Source organism: Suncus etruscus, chromosome 4 (assembly GCF_024139225.1).
Source record: "Suncus etruscus isolate mSunEtr1 chromosome 4, mSunEtr1.pri.cur, whole genome shotgun sequence".
NCBI classification, from domain to species: domain Eukaryota; kingdom Metazoa; phylum Chordata; class Mammalia; order Eulipotyphla; family Soricidae; genus Suncus; species Suncus etruscus.
Window position 1 is genome coordinate 166,330,158 of NC_064851.1, and position 22,426 is coordinate 166,352,583.

Below are 22,426 nucleotides of genomic sequence, written 5' to 3' on the forward strand. Positions count from 1 at the left end.
GACTTATTTCACTCAGCATAATAGATTCCGTGTACATCCATGTATAGGAAAAGTTTAGGACTTCATGTCTCCAGACGTTCAGTCCCAATTTCAATCATTTCAACAATGCCCCACATTAATGCAACATATTAACGGTAGAAAAAAGCGACATGTAAGGTATGTGGTACTCTCCATTCTATCTTTATACATTTTATGTATATCTAAAATAAAATACAAAAACTCAGGTGTTTTACATTAAAAGTTTTGATTCCTAACTTAAAATGCAATATTGTATCAGTGACAAAAAAAGAATAGAAGGCATGTGACTAATGGGTCCCCATCACCCCCAGCCCTGCCAGGAGTGGTCCACCAGGCTGCCTCTCTGTTGCATTAATTATTCATCAGAAAGCCCTTGTGATGCATGGATGGATGGATGATGAGGCCTTTCTCAGCCTGACCCGGCACCTGCAGCCCCTTCAGCCTGTAGGTCTGTTAGTGCCAGGGTGATGGCGAAGAAATGATCCACAGGCAGTCAGATGAAGTTTCAGGAAACATCAGCTTTATTACAAGGCTCTAACCACCATGTGCCTATTTTTCACATGGTTTCTAAGCTAAGCTTTTGAAGCAGCCTCCTTCACTGCCCTCCATCCATTCTGCTGCCTTGCAGCATTTCTTGAAACATCTCCCTCTCATCCCTCCCCCAGGCCACTCTTAATTACCAACCACAGACTCCTCCCTGTGGGAGGGTCTAATCATCAAGGTAAATTAGGCAGGAAGTTGGGGGGTTAACACTTCTCCACAATATGCAACCTTATTTGTCAAGAGTAACAGGAGGAGAAAGGCATCCCCAATCCCTCCTGCTAAATCTCACTCTGTACCTCTAATTGGCAGATCCTAATCCACCTAAAGAATCCCACCTCCAATCCAGCAGAGTCAAGCACAAGACTATGAAGTCACAAGCAGAGTGTCAAGGGACTAGAGGCCATAGTAAGCATAATCAATCCATCACTCTTGTCACTGAGTCACACAAGTCACCTGTAGGCCTTTCTCTTCCCATTCCTGCCCTACCCTCTGGTCCTGAGCACAATTCAGGAGGTGTTCTGCACATGCTTGTAAGAATGTGTGGACACAATTAAAGATTTAATACTCATGCTCAAATCACTTCTGTCTGGGCTTGCACTACTCAGCAAAGGGCTGTTGGGGAGACAGAGAAGAAAGTCCATATGTGTGAAAGTGAGCTATTTTTTTTTTTTTTTACAAGTCTTCCACAGTTATACTTAAGGTACAGAATGACAGTGATTTAGGGCCATTCCCACCATGTGTTGTCCTCTCCCTGTTCCCAGGATACATCCCATACCTCCTCAGTTTGCTCCCTGGACTGCTAGGGTAGCAGATCCCTTTTGTATATATCGTGATGTAGATTGGATATCTTGATTCTGTTGTTGATGACTTTGGGTTTGGTGTTTGGGTCTGATAATTTTTTATTTCCACTCAATGTTCATATGACTGTTTGCTCCTAGTACCATCCACTTTTTTTCCTTCCCCCTCCATTTTTGAGGCAAAACAAGATGATTCAAGCCCTGTGGTTCTGTTGGAAAAAAGAAAAAAAGAAAAAGAAAACAAAAGCATGCTGGGAGGGGTTTGTCTAGGAGATATCAATATCAATTTAAAAAAGAAAAAGAAAAAAAAAGAAAACAACCAGGCACCAACAAGAAACAAGACAGCAAAAATAAACAACTAAATGGCTACAATGAGAGAAAAGAAAAAAAAGAAAAAAGTGGGGGGAGGAAGGAGGGTGTGGCTAGGCTTGTGTCTTTTCTTTTTTTGCATAAGCATAGTAAGTATTGGGGAAATTAGAAAGGGAATTTCCTTGGCCTAAAAGATACCTGGTTTCTCCACTTTTTAAGTATATTGTCACCACATAAGGACCCCCCATTGCAAGGAATGATTCTTAAGCACTGAGTCAAAGGTAAGCCTTGAGCACTGCCAGGTATGATCCTAAAACAAAGAAGCAAAAATGATAAAGGACAAAAAGTACAAGCCTCATGTTGCTGGCACTTTTTAAATTTTATTTTATTGAAACAATTGTGATCTACAGTGTCCTTCATAGTTGAATTTCAGATATACAATTAATCATGGCCTTTCCTACCATCAGTGCTAACCTGCCTCCACCAATGGACCCAGCAAGCATCCTATCACACCGCCCTTTGTCCCCTGGCCTGCCAGTGTGACAGGCCCTTTTGAGTTTAGATGGTTGAGTTGAGTTTAGGTACCTTGATTCTATTATCATTGACTTTGGCTTGGATATCTAGTTGTCATTTATTTCCCCACCAATATATCTGAGACCACTTGGCCCCTGGCCCCCAACATTTCTTTATTCCTTTCTTCTTCATTTTATAGAAAAATGCAGGAATATGTGGTAATATGAAGTAATCCATGTCCCAAAGTTTTATGAAAAAGGTGGGAGCCCCTATTTAAAAGATAAGAGATAAAAAAAATAATAAAAAGGTGTGTGGGGCAGGTTATTTTCTTTTTCTTCTTTTGCATAGGCACAGCAAAATATGGGAAAAATATAAAGGAAAACCTTTGGCTTAAAAACAGGGAGACCTGGGGCTGGAGAGATAGCACAGCAGTAGGGCATTTGCCTTAGACGCTAAAGGACGGTGGTTCAAATCCCAGCATCCCATATGGTCCCCCAAGCCTGCCAGGAGTGATTTGTGAGTGTAGAGCCAGGAGTAACCCCTGAGCGCTGCCGGGTGTGACCCAAAAACCAAAAACAACAACAACAACAACAAAAACAGGGAGACCTTACCCATGAAGTATTCTACAATAAGACTAACTACAGATTCCAGGCAAAATAAGTTGTCTAACCCCAAAGTCTTTCTCTGTGGTCCCAGTAAAAGCTCTTCACAATCATAGCTGTCACGATCAGGTTTCTATTTTTTGTACAGATCCTGGCACTTTTTTAAAAACAGGAATCAAGGATTCTTACAAAAGAGTAAATAGCAATAACAATTACATAAAACAAAAGGACCATGGCATGTCCTAGGACATTTATTCAGATACCAAAAGACACATTGGTTTTCACCCCAAAGTTTCTCCTGAGGGTGTATCCAAAAAATCTACTATAGGCCACAGAATTCTGGGGAGAGTTGGAGTTTAAGCACTGGGTTCAGACATGGTGGCATGCTCTCTTCATCAGTTGTGTGACTCAAATAAAGTTCTTGATCATTCATTGAGGCTCTATGAGAAATAATTTAAACAATAACAATATGTGAAAAGCACACAGCCAAATGCCTGGCCTAGAATAAGAACTCGCTAGGGTGTCTTGAAAATTCCTTGTCACCTATCTTCTGATATACAATGGTTTGCATAGAGTTTCTCTAGAAAAAAATTTTAATTTTAAATTTGCCCCAAGACAAAAACAGTCCCTCATGGGTTGTGAACAAAAAGGTTGGCAGGTCTGCTACTTAATAACATCATAAATCTGGATTTATATTAAAGTTGGAATCTGTTGCTTTCAAGCCCTGGTGCTGAGTCATGTCAAGCTCACGATGCCAAGCCTGAGCGGCTTTTCAGAAGGACTGTCTCCAATCTAGGTGTATATCATTACAGACCAATAAATTGTTTTCTGAGGAACACAATTGCATTCTTTTCTATTCACACATTTTTATTTTTGATGGCTGGTTTGAGCCATGGCAACAACTGGCTTTCCAAGTTGATTAAGGAATAGAGCAAATGCTTTGTGTTTATTTTATGTTTGTTTGTTGCCTGTCTTTTTGAGGGTCCAGTTCTGTGCTCAGGAGTCACTCCTGGTAGTGCTCATGACCAATAAGTGCTTGAAATTGAATCCAGGTCACCTGCATCCAAAGCATACACTGAGCCTATTAAGCATTCTCTAAGCAGCTGATGCTCTGAGTTTAAGTCTTGGCTCAGTTTCCTTATCTACACAATGCGAATTGATAATAGAGTCTACTTCATGGGGTTGTCATGCAGATAAAATGAGTTAATGGGCACAAAGCTTTTAGCCGAGTGCTGAGATATAAGCACTCAATGTGCATTAGTGATGAAGGCAGTGACGGTGACGACAACGATGATGATGTTGCCGACATGATGCTACCAAAATATCCTACAGAGCGGGTGATCTCAAAAATCTGGGAAATGTGTGTTCAGTCAGATGCCTATAAATCCTGTAGCAGAAGAACAATTCAATATTGTCTGGCGGGTTTCCGGGGTCACTGTGACAAAGCATGGACAAGAAATATGAGCCAATGTCCTGATAAAGAGTCACTTATAGGCACGAATAGCTTACTCGGTACTTGAAGAGAGTTTTCACTACTTAGAATCCCACCTTCCTCTCTTATGACCCCCTTCTTCATGAAAACATGCCCTCAAAGCGGCCACACTCCCGCTCGCACAAGCCTCTGCAGGGTGTATGTTAGAGTCAGAAAGGGGAAGCTGACATTGATCCCTTTGTTCTCTACATGCTGTCAAGGTCAGGGTAATAGAATAGTTATCTGTTGGCATGAAACCAACCCAGGTTTGATCTTCGGAGCCCCATATAGCGATCCCTGAGCATAGAGCCGAGAGTAAAACCTGAGCATAGTCATGTGTATCTCACATAAACAAAGCTAAGCCAGCCCAGCCTGCTGCCCTATGCTATGTGTCACATGCCACTTCTCGCCTATACTCTCTTACACTAAGAAGCCACATCTCCCCCCAGCTGCTGCTCACTTCTCAAACCCAAAACCACTTGGATGCTCAAGCATTCATGGGACAACTTCACCTTGCAACTCCACTAAATCTGTGTTCCTTTTTTTTTTCCCCCACCGCTCCACCATTGTTTCTGATTTTGAAATCTTGAGTCAAATACCTCCATAAGTCCCCATTATAAAAATGGGATAATTAGTTATGCAACTGTATGAACACTGGGATAGCATTTTAGTACACTGATGTTGTTAGAACAACAGATTATAGAATAACAGTTGCAGATCTCATTCAATTTGGAATCTGAAGCTCAAATCATAGCTAAAATAAATCTTTAGGACACCAGGCGGGGAAAATCCGCGAAAGTACACCGGCCCAGTGGGGCTCAGCTGTGAAAGACTGTGAGTGTGACCTGTCTATGTCTGTCTACTGTCCTCTTGCGTGAAACTCTTGCGAGTGGGGCAAAAAGAGCCTCCAGAAACCTCGCTCGCCCAGACGCCATTTTCAGGGAGGGACTTCAGAGCATAAAAACCGGCTATCCTTTGCAAAAGCAGGCTCCCTGTGTGTGACACCAGGCGGGGAAAATCCGCGAAAGTACACCGGCCCAGTGGGGCTCAGCTGTGAAAGACTGTGAGTGTGACCTGTCTATGTCTGTCTACTGTCCTCTTGCGTGAAACTCTTGCGAGTGGGGCAAAAAGAGCCTCCAGAAACCTCACTCGCCCAGACGCCATTTTCAGGGAGGGACTTCAGAGCATAAAAACCGGCTATCCTTTGCAAAAGCAGGCTCCCTGTGTGTGACACCAGGCGGGGAAAATCCGCGAAAGTACACCGGCCCAGTGGGGCTCAGCTGTGAAAGACTGTGAGTGTGACCTGTCTATGTCTGTCTACTGTCCTCTTGCGTGAAACTCTTGCGAGTGGGGCAAAAAGAGCCTCCAGAAACCTCGCTCGCCCAGACGCCATTTTCAGGGAGGGACTTCAGAGCATAAAAACCGGCTATCCTTTGCAAAAGCAGGCTCCCTGTGTGTGACACCAGGCGGGGAAAATCCGCGAAAGTACACCGGCCCAGTGGGGCTCAGCTGTGAAAGACTGTGAGTGTGACCTGTCTATGTCTGTCTACTGTCCTCTTGCGTGAAACTCTTGCGAGTGGGGCAAAAAGAGCCTCCAGAAACCTCACTCGCCCAGACGCCATTTTCAGGGAGGGACTTCAGAGCATAAAAACCGGCTATCCTTTGCAAAAGCTGGCTCCCTGTGTGTGACACCAGGCGGGGAAAATCCGCGAAAGTACACCGGCCCAGTGGGGCTCAGCTGTGAAAGACTGTGAGTGTGACCTGTCTATGTCTGTCTACTGTCCTCTTGCGTGAAACTCTTGCGAGTGGGGCAAAAAGAGCCTCCAGAAACCTCGCTCGCCCAGACGCCATTTTCAGGGAGGGACTTCAGAGCATAAAAACCGGCTATCCTTTGCAAAAGCTGGCTCCCTGTGTGTGACACCAGGCGGGGAAAATCCGCGAAAGTACACCGGCCCAGTGGGGCTCAGCTGTGAAAGACTGTGAGTGTGACCTGTCTATGTCTGTCTACTGTCCTCTTGCGTGAAACTCTTGCGAGTGGGGCAAAAAGAGCCTCCAGAAACCTCGCTCGCCCAGACGCCATTTTCAGGGAGGGACTTCAGAGCATAAAAACCGGCTATCCTTTGCAAAAGCTGGCTCCCTGTGTGTGACACCAGGCGGGGAAAATCCGCGAAAGTACACCGGCCCAGTGGGGCTCAGCTGTGAAAGACTGTGAGTGTGACCTGTCTATGTCTGTCTACTGTCCTCTTGCGTGAAACTCTTGCGAGTGGGGCAAAAAGAGCCTCCAGAAACCTCGCTCGCCCAGACGCCATTTTCAGGGAGGGACTTCAGAGCATAAAAACCGGCTATCCTTTGCAAAAGCTGGCTCCCTGTGTGTGACACCAGGCGGGGAAAATCCGCGAAAGTACACCGGCCCAGTGGGGCTCAGCTGTGAAAGACTGTGAGTGTGACCTGTCTATGTCTGTCTACTGTCCTCTTGCGTGAAACTCTTGCGAGTGGGGCAAAAAGAGGCTCAGAGGAGCACGGCCGCTCCGCTTCGCTACGCGGCCGTGCACTCTTTCTAAGGAAAGAACTCCATTGCAACAAGAAGGAAAAATCACACTAAGAACGGCGCTATATCACAGAAGCAAACATTTCTCTCTGGACTGTCTTCTCTGTTACATGCTCGGGCCTAAGATTTGACCCAGTGTGAGGCTTCATCCACGGAGGACTCCCCTCCCTTAGAGGCAAGTCAGCCCATCCAGAAAGGGAGGAGCCAGAGGAGTGTGCTGCCTACATCATATAGACAATGAATACCACTACAACACGTAGAAAAACCCACAATACAAATGTGACAATGGGGAAACAGCGCAGGCCAGCATCAGACATAGAGAATGAAGATGACAATTCTGAGGACCAGATAATGACTGAACAACTAATCAACCTCTCAGATAAGGACTTTAGACTAGCAATATGGAAGGTGCTCAACAGACTCCAAGAAACCATGGATCGAGTTGAACAGAACACTAATAAGAACCAAGAAAATATGAAGGCAGAAATGACAAAACTCCAAACTGAAATAACATGTCAACTAACAGGCCTGAAAAACTCAGTAAACGAAGTGAATGACAAAATGGATAAGCTCTGGGACAGGGTATCAGAAGCTGAGAATAGACTTGGTGCTGTGGAAGATGAGATACATAACAATTCCATACAGCAGGAGAGATTGGACAAAAAACTTAAAGCAAATGAACAGACAATGGAAAAATTAGTCAAAGAATGGGAACAGACGAAAATAGAAGTCTATGATAAGATCAACAGAAACAACTTAAGAATCATTGGAGTCCCAGAGACCCAGGAAGAAAATTTCCAGGAAGAATCAATGGTCAAGAACATCATTAAAGAGAAACTTCCAGAGCTAAAGAATATATGTGATCAAATCCTGCATGCCCGAAGAGTACCAACCAAAAGAGACCCCAGAAAAACCACCCCAAGACACATCCTAGTCACAATGACAAATCCCACAGATAGAGACAGAATTCTGAAAACAGCAAGATCAAAAGGGGAAATCATGTTCAAGCAAGCTTCCCTGAGATTTACAGCAGACCTGTCACCAGAAACGCTCAATGCCAGAAAGCAGTGGTGGGATATTGTGACAAGACTGAATGAAATGAATGCTTCACCCAGAATACTATACCCAGCAAAACTCACTTTCCGGTTTGATGGAAGAATACATGGTTTCACAGACAAAAAACAGCTCAGAAACTTCACAGACACAAAACCAGTCTTAAGAGAAAAACTGAAAGACCTAATCTAAGACAAGACTACCCAAAAGACACACCAAATTTTGAAATAAAGATGGCGTTAAATCCCAGGACAATTCTTTCTCTCAATGTCAATGGACTAAATGCACCAGTTAAGAGACACAGAGTGGCTAAATGGATCAAAAAACTCAATCCAACCTTCTGCTGCCTACAAGAAACGCACCTGAATAGTCAGAACAAACATAGACTCAAAATAAAAGGCTGGAGAAAAGTTATCCAAGCAAACAACACCCATAAAAAAGCTGGAGTGGCCATACTAATATCAGATAATGCAAACTTTATACTCAGGAAGGTTGTAAGGGACAAAGACGGACATTTTATATTAATCAAGGGGTACGTAGAGCAGGAAGAATTCACTCTCCTAAACATATATGCACCGAATGAGGGGCCAGCAAAATATTTAATACAACTGCTGACAAATCTGAAAAATAATATCAACAACAACACAATAATTGTGGGGGACCTAAACACGGCTTTGTCAACACTGGACAGGTCAACCAGACTAAAACCCAACAAGAATATACTAGACCTGAGGAGAGAAATGGAAGAAAGAGGCCTAGTGGATATATATAGGACACTCCATCCCCAGAAACCTGGATACACATTCTTCTCCAATGTATATGGGACATTCTCCAGGATAGACTACATGCTGGCACATAAAACATACCTCCATAAGATCAAGAGGATAGAAATTTTGCAGATTACCTTCGCTGACCACAAGGCTCTGAAATTATTTGTGAACTCCAAAGGGACTCAGAAGAAACACTTTAACACCTGGAAGTTAAACAGCCTCATGCTCAATAACCAGTGGGTCCGAGATGAAATCAAGGAGGAAATAAAAAGGTTCCTGGAAACAAATGACAATAAAGACACAAACTCTCAGAACTTATGGGACACAGCAAAAGCAGTACTGAGAGGAAAATTTATAGCTTTGCAAGCACACATCAGGAAGGAAGAAGGAGCTTACCTGAGTAGCTTAATGACACAGCTAATAGAACTAGAAAATGCTCAACAAAAGGACCCAAGAACAGGAAGACAGAAGGAAATAACAAAGCTGAGAGCAGAAATCAACGAAGTGGAAACTCAAAAAACAATCCGAAAGATCAACGAAAGCAGAAGTTGGTTCTTTGAAAAAATAAACAAGATTGATAGACCACTGGCAAACCTAACAAAGAAAGAGAGAGAGAGAAACTTGATAACTCGTATCAGGAATGAAAAAGGAGAGATCACTACTGATATGACAGAGATTCAAAGGGTAATCAGAAACTACTTTGAAAAACTCTACGCCACTAAAAATGAGAACCTGGAAGAAATGGATAAATTCTTGGACTCTTATAATCTTCCACGGTTGAAGGAAGAGGATGTAGCATATCTAAACACCCCCATCACCATTGATGAAATTAAAACAGTAATCAAATGTCTGCCGAAAAACAAAAGCCCAGGTCCAGATGGATTCACTAATGAATTCTATCAAACTTTCCAAGAGGAACTACTGCCAATCTTGGCAAGACTCTTTCATGAAATTGAACAAACAGAAACACTTCCAAATAGCTTTTATGAAGCCAACATCACCTTGATACCTAAACCAGACAGAGACGCTACCAAAAAAGAAAATTACAGACCAATATCACTGATGAATGCAGATGCAAAGATCCTCAACAAAATCCTGGCAAATAGGATTCAATGCCTCATTAAGAAGATCATCCACTACGATCAAGTAGGTTTCATCCCAGGAATGCAAGGCTGGTTTAACATCCGTAAATCTATCAACATAATACACAACATCAATAACAAGAAAAATAAAAACCACATGATCATATCAATAGATGCAGAGAAAGCATTTGATAAGGTCCAACACCCATTCTTGATCAAAACTCTCAGCAAGATGGGAATGGAGGGAACCTTTCTCAATATAGTGAAGGCCATCTACCACAAGCCAGTGGCAAATATTATCCTCAATGGAGAAAAACTGAAAGCCTTCCCTCTAAATTCTGGCACAAGACAAGGCTGTCCTCTCTCACCACTCCTATTCAACATAGCACTGGAAGTACTTGCTATAGCGATTAGGCAAGAAAAGGATATCAAGGGAATCCAGATAGGAAAGGAAGAAGTCAAGCTCTCACTGTTTGCAGATGACATGATACTCTACTTAGAAAACCCTAAAGACTCTATCAAAAAGCTTCTAGAAACAATAGACTCATATAGCAAGGTGGCAGGCTACAAAATTAACACACAAAAATCAATGGCCTTTCTATACACCAACAGTAATAAAGAAGAAATGGACATTAAGAAAACAACCCCATTCACAATAGTACCACACAAACTCAAATATCTTGGAATCAACTTGACTAAATATGTGAAGGACCTATACAAAGAAAACTATAAAACTCTGCTCCAAGAAATAAGAGAGGACACACGGAAATGGAAACACATACCCTGCTCATGGATTGGCAGGATTAACATCATCAAAATGTCAATACTCCCCAAGGCATTATACAGATTTAATGCCATCCCTCTAAAGATACCCATGACATTCTTCAAAGAAGTGGATCAGACACTTTTGAAATTCATTTGGAACAATAAACACCCTCGAATAGCTAAAGCAATCATTGGGAAAAAGAATATGGGAGGAATTACTTTTCCCAACTTTAAACTGTACTACAAAGCAACAGTTATCAAAACAGCATGGTATTGGAATAAGGATAGGTCCTCAGATCAGTGGAATAGGCTTGAATACTCAGAAAATGTTCCCCAGAGATACAACCATCTAATTTTTGATAAAGGAGCAGGAAATCCTAAATGGAGCAGGGAAAGCCTCTTCAACAAGTGGTGTTGGCACAATTGGATAGCCACTTGCAAAAAATTAAACTTAGACCCCCAGCTAACATCATGTACAAAGGTAAAATCCAAATGGATTAAAGACCTCGATATCAGCCCCAAAACCATAAGATATATAGAACAGCACATAGGCAAAACACTACAGGACATTACAGGCATCTTCAAGGAGGAAACTGCACTCTCCAAGCAAGTGAAAGCAGAGATTAACAGATGGGAATATATTAAGCTGAGAAGCTTCTGCACCTCAAAGGAAATAGTGCCCAGGATACAAGAGCCACCCACTGAGTGGGAGAAACTATTCACCCAATACCCATCAGATAAGGGGCTAATCTCCAAAATATACAAGGCACTGACAGAACTTTACAAGAAAAAAACATCTAACCCCATCAAAAAATGGGGAGAAGAAATGAACAGACACTTTGACAAAGAAGAAATACGCATGGCCAAAAGACACATGAAAAAATGTTCCACATCACTAATCATCAGGGAGATGCAAATCAAAACAACGATGAGATACCACCTCACACCCCAGAGAATGGCACACATCACAAAGAATGAGAATAAACAGTGTTGGCGGGGATGTGGAGAGAAAGGAACTCTTATCCACTGCTGGTGGGAATGCTGTCTAGTTCAACCTTTATGGAAAGCGATATGGAGATTCCTCCAAAAACTGGAAATCGAGCTCCCATACGATCCAGCTATACCACTCCTAGGAATATACCCTAGGAACACAAAAATACAATACAAAAACCCCTTCCTTACACCTATATTCATTGCAGCTCTATTTACCATAGCAAGACTCTGGAAACAACCAAGATGCCCTTCAACAGATGAATGGCTAAAGAAACTGTGGTACATATACACAATGGAATATTATGCAGCTGTCAGGAGAGATGAAGTCATGAAATTTTCCTATACATGGATGTACATGGAATCTATTATGCTGAGTGAAATAAGTCAGAGAGAGAGAGAAAAACGCAGAATGGTCTCACTCATCTATGGGTTTTAAGAAAAATGAAAGACACCCTTGTAATAATAATTTTCAGACACAAAAGAGAAAAGAGCTGGAAGTTCCAGCTCACCTCAGGAAGCTCACCACAAAGAGTGATGAGTTTAGTTAGAGAAATAACTACATTTTGAACTGTCCTAATATTGAGAATGTATGAGGGAAATGTAGAGCCTGTTTAGGGTACAGGCGGGGGTTGGGTGGGGAGGAGGGTGATTTGGGACTTGGGTGATGGGAATGTTGCACTGGTGATGGGTGGTGTTCCTTTTATGACTGAAACCCAAACACAATCATGTATGTAATCAAGGTGTTTAAATAAAAAAAAATTTAAAAAAAAAAAAAAATAAATCTTTAAAGACAATGAAGATAAAAAGAAACTCACATGTTCTGACAAACAGCCAAGCAACCACTGAGCACAAATAAAGCCTTAAATTTCATCTCGTCGATGAGGACTTAAATCAATGCTCCATGCAATGGCCATGGAAATAAGGCAATTATTAGAAGAGCAATTCAACCAACTGAAAAAATGAACTAACTGATCCAGGGGATCAAAGGATCCATACAAATGGAATTGGAGGAATTAAAAAATACAGTAGCAATCCACACAACAGAATTTAACATGTGGAGAACTGCATTAGTGATATTAAGACAAAATATTGGCCATCACCAAGCATGATGTGACCAAAACAGAGAGATCAACAAATGGAAGAGAGCATAAAATTTGTAACACATAATAGCATGAGAAATAATCTTTGAGTCAAAAGAATATCAGAAAGAGGGGCCGGAGAGATAGCATAGTGGTGTTTGCCTTGCAAGCAGAAGATCCAGGACCTAAGGTGGTTGGTTCAAATCCCAGTGTCCCATGTGGTCCCCCATGCCTGCCAGGAGCTATTTTTGAGCAGATAGCCAGGAGTAATCCCTGAGTGCCACCAGGTGTGGCTCAAAAACAAACAAACAAAAAAAAAAATCAGAAAGAGGAAAAAGGGAAGGGGTTGAACAGCTTGCAAAAGAAATATTCACTGAGAAGGCTCCTGATTCCTGATTCCCTCATACATTCAAGAGTCCCAAAGAACACCAAACAAAATAAACTCAAAACAATGCCAATATACATCATAATCAAAATGGTAAAATAGGGGCCAGAGCGATAGCACAGCGGTAAGGCGGTTGCCTTGCACACGGCCAATACAGGATAGACCCGGTTCAAATCCTGGCATCCCAATGGTCCCCCGAGCCTGCCAGGAGTGATTTCTGAGTGCAGAGTCAGGAGTAACCCCTGAGCGCTGCTGAGTGTAACTCAAAAAAAAACAAAAAAAAAAAAACGGTAAAATAAAAAGACAAAGAGAACACAAAGCAGCAAGAAGAAATAAAACCTCAACTACAAGGGAAACAACATAAGAATCGCAATGAAGGGATCAGAGTGATAGCAACATTCTGGACAATAAATGGGTGTTGAACAATGAGAAAGTGGCATGCTCAGTACAATAGTGCAAACAGTGTATAAAAATAAAAGAAAAGGATGAGAGAGAATGATGAAGGAGTTAAATGCCTGCCCCACTGGGGAAAATGTTCATGGGTGAAGGGTGGTATACATTGTAAGACTGAAACCCAATCATGAACAACTTCGTAATTTTAGTGTTTAAATAAAAAGGGGGGGAGAAGAATTTATGAATATGGCAAAAGTTTTACGACAGGTAAAATTCATAGCAATGCAGGCCTACATTAAGAATTTTAAAAGGGGGCCCGGAGAGATAGCACAGTGGTGTTTGCCTTGCAAGCAGCCGATCCAGGACCAAAGGTGGTTGGTTCGAATCCCGGTGTCCCATATGGTCCCCCGTGCCTGCCAGGAGCTACTTCTGAACAGACAGCCAGCAGTAACCCCTGAGCACCGCCGGGTGTGGCCCAAAAACCAAAAAAAAAAAAAAAAAAAAAAAAGAATTTTAAAAGGGGCCAGACTGATAGAACAGTAGCTGGGCCTGACTGGGTAATTTCTGAAGCCACTAGTAAACCCTAAACACTACCAGGTGTGCCCCAAAAACAAAGGAAAGAAGGGAAGGGAAGGGAAGGGAAGGGAAGGGAAGGGAAGGGAAGGGAAGGGAAGGGAAGGGAAGGGAAGGGAAGGGAAGGGAAGGGAAGGGAAGGGAAGGGAAGGGAAGGGAAAGGAAGGGAAGGGAAGGGAAGGGAAGGGAAGGGAAGGGAAGGGAAGGGAAGGGAAGGGAAGGGAAGGGAAGGGAAGGGAAGGGAAGGGAAGGGAAAGGAAAGGAAGGGAAAGGGAAGGAAAAGGAAAGGAAGGGAAAGGGAAGGGAAGGGAAAGGGAAGGGAAGGGAAAGGAAGGGAAGGGATGGGAAAGAAAGGGAAGGGATGGGAAGGGATGGGAAAGAAAGGGAAGGGATGGGAAGGGAAGGAAAAGGAAGGAAAAGGAAAGGAAGGGAAAGGGAAGGGAAGGAAAAGGAAAGGAAGGGAAAGGGAAGGGAAGGGAAAGGAAAGTAAGGGAAAGGGAAGGGAAGGGAAAGGAAAGGAAGGGATGGAAAGGAAGGGAAGGGATGGGAAGGGAAGGGGTAGCAAATGAACTGGAAATGTAGTAGAAGGGGAAGATTAGTTAAAACAAGAGTAGAAATCAACAACATAGAAGCAAACCCCAAAATACAATGATCTTTCTGCCTATAGGAATATGTAGAAGATCAAGAAGTTGCAGTTTCTCAAGAATGTCTTCTGCTGGCCTTAGTACTCTTCACCCCTGCTCTCAAAGGGGACATGCTTGATCACTACTGTTTTTTTGTTGTTGTGTGTTTGGGGCCGTATCTGGCTTGGCTCTGCACTCCGGGTTCACTTCTGGTGGATCCAGGGGACCATATGGGATTCCAGTGATCGAACCCAAGTTAGCTGTCTCCAACACAAACATTTTACTTAAGGTACTATCATTCTGGCTCCTGAATCACTATTATTAACCCCATCTGTTTACACACACATATGTATCCAGGCAGATAAATAAGTAAGGTTGTCTTACTTTTAACGGTTTTTAATTACCATTTTTCTAAAACATAACATTCACATTTAGTCTTATAGATTCCTCTTCTCTTTAATGATATCTAGTGTGCATTACTGTATACCTAACTGAAATTTCAGGCTGTTGCATAATATTTCACAGTAAATAAGTGACATAATTATCTGCCTGATGAACGACACAAGCTCTTCTCCAGATTTGTTAGTTTAAAAAAACAACAGAGCAGTAGCACAGCAGTAGGCGTCTGCCTTGCCCATGTCCAATCCCGGACAGACCCCGGTTGGATTCCTAGCATCTCACATGATCCCCCAAGCCTGCCAGGAGCGATTTCTGAGTGCAGAGCCTGAGTGCCACCAGTTGTACAACCACCAGTTGTGCAATCTAGTTAACTCTACTATCAGCCAGTCCCTTATGTTGGTATTTGACAGAAGATATCTGGAAAGAGGAGAGCTATAGCAGGTGAGAAATGTAATGTAGATGCTGCAGTTGCAGACCTGGCAAACTGTTCCTTTGGACCACAGAAACTTGGTGCTATCTTTTTTAAAAACTTCATTGATTTATTAATTGCTTGGTTTTTGGGACCACACCCAGCGTCACTCAAGGGTCACTCCTGGCTCTGCAGGAGAATTCGCTCCTGGCAGGCACGGGGAACCATATGGGATGCCAGGGATCAAACCAGAGTCCATCCTGGGTCAGCAGCATGAAAGGCGAACGCCCTACTGCTGTGCTATCTCTCCGGCCCAACCTGGTGCTATCTTAACGCTCACCCAGTTCCTAGTAACTGCTGAAGCAGCACAGAGCTGGGAAGGAAAGGAGCCCAGAGGACAGCTTTAGTGGACCGAAGTATGCTCGCAGACATGCTCGCCAGAACCAGTTTCCAGAAACAGACGTGAGAGCTGGAGGAAGGGCCGACAATCTCCTTGTAGGTCAATGGTACATGCCAAAGCAGCCTGTTCTGGGACCAGGAGAGAGTACAGTAGTGGTTAGGGAACAGGCTTTGCATTCACCTCCCCTGGGTTTAAGTCTTGCCACCATCAGGTCTTTCCCGCTGGCATCACCAGAGTAGTTGAGTGATTCCAAGCCCCACAGGACCCAGCAGCGCCGCATTCTCAGCAGTCTCAGACCCTCATACTGAATCGCAAGAATCATCAGGGTCCCCAGATGTCCTGAGCACCTTCGGGGTGGGGGGATGTCCAAACAACAGAAACAGAACAACAAAGGTCTGTTCTAAATACACAATGGATGGGAAATGTTTACAGAAAGTTGCCAGCTTGAAGCAAGTTTTAGCAGAGCCTGCTTTTGACTGGTGATTAAGCACTCTCGCTGTTAGTCCCACTCTCCAGAAAAGACAGCTAACACGCACAGCCATCTCCTGAGAGGGACTGGGGAATAACGAAGATCCTGCAGGGAGCATGGTTAGCCTGAGATAGAGAACATGGGAAATGAGAGATAAGACTATCTTTACTGCTGTCCTGATTATTCCTCCTGCAACTTCTCTCCCTGCTCCTCCCTAGAAGTCTTCTAGAGTTCTGTGGCACAAGCTACCACCCAACAGCTTATCAGCCAGCCCGGGTCTCTAAGTACTGAGATCAGCTTGATGTGAGAGGCTGGGTGTGGTTAGAAAGATAGCGGTGGCGAGGACAATCACCAGACAAGCCTGGGTTTTTCATGACTTATAAGCATGCAGAATCGGGTGCCCAGAATATTCTAGAGAAAGATAAAGAACATAATAATAATTTTAAAAAATGATGGTCAGGGGGAACCAAGCTACGAAGATAAAGCTATAACTAGATTAGTTCTTAAGAGACTTTTTTTTTAATGAGCAGATAAAGAAGCTGTAGCATAGATATACTATATAGTACTATGCAGCTTTAAGAAAAGATGCAATCTTGAAGTTTGCTGTAACTTGGAGAGTACTGGAGAGCATTGTGTTAAGTGAAATAAGTTAGAGGGAAATACCAGAGGATCTCGTGCATCTGTGGCATGTAAAGGAACTAAACAGAGGAATATTGAATAAAAGGTCAAAACCCTTGGCCTTGGATTGCAAAATTTAGATTACAAAGCCGGTGAGATGAACTCAAGCAGAAAGAAAAAATAGCCTGAGAGTTTGGGGCACTGCTTGATGATTGCTAGATCATGGTCTTGGTCATCAAGACCATATAAATGAATTTTAACTATGTTACCTAACTATAATTAGAGAGAGAGAGAGAAAGACAGAGAGAGATTAAGAATAGAGCTGTAATGGTCACACAGAGAGCTCAGTGGGCTGAGTGCAGACTTTTCATACAGAAGATCTGGGTTCAATCCCAAGGGGCCACATGGTCCCCTGAGCACCACCAGAGAAAAAGCCTCAGGGATGAGTCTGGAGCGATAGCATAGCTGTAGGGCATTTGCCTCGTCCCAGATGGTCCGCCTAGCCAGGAGCGATTTCTGAGTGCATAGCCAGGAGTATCCCCTGAGTGTCACCGAGTGTGGCCCAAAAACAAACAAACAAAAGTGGGGGCTGACCGAAAGTATATGACTTGGATTCAGGAGACAGGCTGGGTCTTTTGACCCAGTGCCCCACTTATTAACCCTCAGAATCCTTTCTAATTCATATACAGGAAGAATTGAACCTCAGATCTTAAGTCTTCTTTTCTTGAGTCACCTGTTAACTCTCCTTTTAACATGCCCATCTGGATTCTGACCATTGCATTTCCTCTCCGTTCCTTTGGGAAGTATCCAGCTGCGAAGATGTGTTTTGTAGTGTTTCCTATAAAAGCCCAGGGTGGCAGCAGAGATAAACTTACCCCAATAATTAGCCACTACCACCCCTCCTCCAGCTTCCCAGTCAAACTCCTCTCTTCCTTCTCAGCAGTCACCTTCAGCTCGCTCAGATTTATCACCTGTATGGGGCGACCTGTCATCCAACATAAATACTACCTTCTCCTCCAGGGACAGCCTGTGCTTCAGGCAGCTGTCATTTCAACTCACTGTGCATAATTAAATTTGGGGCAGAGTAGAAGGAGGACCCTGTTCAGAAAATGGGTGTTTTCTTTAAGATTATAATATTCACAAAACAAGAACTTTGCGGAGCCCGAGCGATAGTACAGAGGGCCGGATGTGCTTGCCTTGCATGCAGTCAACCTGGGTTAGATCCCCAGCATCCCATGTGGTTTCCTGAGCCCTCCAGGAGTGATTCCTGAGCACAGAGCCAGGAGTAATCCCTGAGCACCGCCAGGTGTGCCCCCCTGCAAAAAAAAAAAAAAAAAAAAAAAAAAAAAAAAAAACACCAAGCACTTCGCAAGGTACATTCTTTTCTTCATTCCAATTTCTGAGGCCCCCAAATGGCAATGCTTCAAAAGACTATGTCCCAAGTTAATGTGGCTCAGTGATAAGGAAATGAGTTTTAACAAGACTTACAGTTCAACTCCTTGAAAACTGTACAACCTTGGACAAGCATATTAAATGCCTCTAAGCTTTAGCTTTCTCATTCATTATGCAGAGAAAGTCCCATTTTCGGATTTTTTGCAAGGATAATAAAACCCATGTGCAAGGTATCTGGTTCTATCTATAGTACCTTGTAAGTGCCTAAAGATCATGATTGGGGCTGTTTTTCATTCAGTGGAATAAAACAAAAAATAACTAGATCATTTAGGTTTTTTTTTCTCAAATGAAGAAGAGAAGTTACAATGTACTAGCTTCATTTTTCAAGAATTCTGTTTTCTATAAACATTGCAGAGACTAATACGCCTTTTAAAATAGCTAACCATTGGGCTGGAGAGATGATTCAGCATGTATGGCATTTTCTTTGCTTATGGCTGACCCATGTTCTATCCCCTGCACTATACATGTCTCCTTAGCCCTGCTAAGAGCGATTCCTGAGCACAGATCTAGAAGTATCCCCTAACTGATCACTGTGGGTGTAGCAAAAATAAAATAAAATAAAATACATAAGCCTGAAGTAGGAAACTTATTTGAACAAGCCTGGATAAATAAACATTGTCTTGCACCTGTACTTAGCAAAAATTCATTTTATTTTATTTTTTCCTTTGAGAACGACATCCAAATGTGCTCCAGGTTTATTTCTCACTCCGTAGTCAGGAGTCACTTTTGAAGGGGTCTTTAAAATCATATGGGGTGTCAAGAATAAGACAGATAATGGTTGCATGCAGGGAAATTGCTTATTCAGTTTCCCCTTCCCAGCAAGAACTTTGTATTTTATTGATTTATTGATTTATTACTTAGTTTGATTTGGGGCCACATCTCAGGGATTACTTCTGACTCTGCACTCAGAAATCACTTCTGTCAGGCTCAGGGTATCAAACTGGATTCCAGGAATTAAACCAAGGTCAGCTGGTGTGTAAAGCAAGAGCCTTACCCACTGTACTATCTTCCTGGATCCAGCAAGAATTTTTTAATTAATTACTTTATTTAAACATTGTGATTACAATTACAATTACTTTTTACCCTCACAATTGCAAAGTTGATCATGATTTTCAGTCACACATATAACTGAAATACAGTCATACAAAACAACCATCAGTGCACATTTCCTGTCACCAATGTCCAGTGTCCCCAGTTTCCCTCCTTGTCTATCATCCCAGACCAGGAGTCATCCATTGAAGGAGAAACAAGATGGCAACCATTTGATGAAAGACTATAAAGAAATACTGAGGGCCTGAAAGATATTGCAGGGGTTAAGCTGCTTTCCTTGTAATAGACCCTGGTATAAGTTCTCAACACCACATGCAGACCCCTCAGCATGCAATCAATCAATGCCTGAGCAACCACAGGAGTAGACAACACACCGCACAAAAATAAAATAAATACTGAGCTAAGCATGAAAAGTTGTTCTCCCTAATTAACAACACAGTTAACAAATGTTTGTTCGGTCAGTATATGTTCTGGTTCTTAGAACAAAACAGAAGATGTGGAGCCAGTGTATAGAAGCTAGGGTGCTTGCCTTGCATGTTGCTGACCTAGGTTCAATTTCTGGCATTCCCTAGGATCCAAGATCTCCAGAAGTAATTCCTCAGTGCAGAACCTCAAATCACCCCATGAGCACTGCTAGTTGTGACCCCGAAGCATAAAAACAAAACAGAAGTTTTCTCTGCTAGTCCGGCCCACTCATAATACTAATGCCAGCCCAGACCCTGAAAAATAAAAAAAGTTCTGCAATGGTGCCATTTAGTAGGTAGTCAAAGTTACCTGTGACTACTTAATTAAAAAAATTTACTTTAGTTCATTAAAACTAAATGAAATGCAAAATTCAACTCCTCAATACTACCAGCCTCATTTCAGGTCCTCAAGTGCCCTGGATGGTTTTTCCAACTTCTATTATAGAAAATTCTAAGGACAGCACTGTCACTGGAGTCTTTGTAAGCTAAAACCATGCACGTGGTTATAAACCTAGAGCATCTGGGGTGCTGCCAGAGCGCTCAAAGCCTTCCTGGACCTGTTCCAAATATGTTTTCTATTGAGGGCTACGAGGCTGGATGCCCTCTGCCCCCTTCTACACTAGCTGGTACTCCTGAACAAGCAGAGGATATTACTGGTTCTGCATTCAGAAATGACTCTTAAGTGGAATTACTCAACTCAGGGCACCACATAAAATGCTAGCAATCGAACATGAGTCTGCCACATGCAAGGAAAACATCTTACCCACAATATTATCTCTCCAACCCAGCCTCACTTGTAACTTATAACTAGAAAACAATGCGAGAACAGTCAGTATTATCTCTCCATGTGGAAACAATGATTTGGGCAGCCAGCAAAAAGAAACCTCTCAGAGGCTGGAGCAGGTGAGGTAAACCTTGCAAAGAATGATTCCAGAGCCCAGAGCCAGGCGTAAACCCTAAGTACCACTGGGTGCGTCTTAAAAAAAAAAAGAAAAAGAAAACTTTCAATTTGATCTGAGGATAGTTAAAAGATTGTCTCACGCTCTATGTGAGGAATGGAGGTGTATTGCCAGTACAGACGATGACTTGAATTGGACAAACTAGTTTGCCTGGAGCCTAGAGTCAGTCCTGTGCCAGGAAACTTCAGGGGTAGGATCTCCTTGTATTTAGACCATAATTTGTCTTTCCATGTCCCTTATGTTTTGGTGGGCCTATGCAAACAAATGCCACTTTAATACCGTTTTTTACTATGTTCCCTTGACTCCAATCCTTAAGAAAAACAACCCACTAAAACTTTTGAAGTTAACTTAAACTAGTAAGCATGTGCATGGAACTAGAGAAATGTACTTTGCCCTCAATGTTTAAGGAGTTACATAAGTCTAATGTCTTTAGATTATATTGTGTGCTGCTAAGAAATAGTATGTACTACAACTGGGGACTTGAGGGACAAAGTAATTGTATTGTACATGGGTTCAGTTTTGTTTTTCTTAATGTTCTTTGGCTGAAAGTTCAAGGCTGGGATATCATCGATGGGACTACCGAGAATTCTGTTTATGAGTGATTGGGCTTCCACTGTAACTTTACCCTGTCCTCTTTCTTTGCATTTTTGTTGTCATAATTAAAATTAAAAAAAAAAAAAAAAGATTGTCTCACATAAGAGATTTATCTTCCAGGCCCGGAGAGATAGCACAGCGGTGTTTGCCTTGCAAGCAGCCGATCCAGGACCAAAGGTGGTTGGTTCAAATCCCGGTGTCCCATATGGTCCCCCGTGCCTGCCAGGAGCTATTTCTGAGCAGACAGCCAGGAGTAAACCCTGAGCACCGCCGGGTGTGGCCCAAAAACAAACAAAAAAAAAAGAGATTTATCTTCCAAATTACTTTCAGCTAAAATTTAAAATGAAATAGCAATGCACACTTACTGCTTGAAAGAAGGTAACTGTATAATAATGTGAGCAAGAGGTAGCAAGCATAGGATTTTAAGTTTTCTAAATGAAAATAAAAATGCCTCAAGCTGATTATTTGCATATTAGGAGCTTAAAGTGAATGAATGCCATAAAAATACAACTGTTGGCCTCAAAGAGTCTTTAAATTGCTCTTTTTTCTATTGCTTTGCTCCTAGCCCTTCCCCTACCAAGGTTGCTATTACGTTTTTTCCTGGTCACTCCCCTTCCTTGAGCAGACCAGAGTATGTAGATTTACTCACCATGTAGAGAATACTGACTTTAGCTGCCAAGTTGTTTGCAGTTATGTGTAAGACTGCAATTAGTTGCAGAGCTGCACGGCTGAAGAGGACAGAGACAGAGAGAGAGACAGAGACAGAGAGAGAGACAGAGAAGAATAAATACCAAGCATCTCGCCGATGCTTTATCTCGGAACCCCAGTGCCCAGCAGGCACTGACTGCTCTGCTCTTGTCACTATCCTGGGCCCCTCCTCCAACTGTCCAAGTTTTTCATTTTATAACTAGCGTGATTGATGGGGACATGTCCAGGGGGCATGTCCAAAGAGCGTGTCCAGGGGAGGGTCCAGGCCCAACTGTCATTACATCAACACGTCTACCTTGTCTGGGTTTTGTTTTTGTTGTTGTTATATGGAGAGTTATCCTCAGAGGTCAATGGAGTTCAGTAGATGCTTGTCTTCTCTAAAAGCCA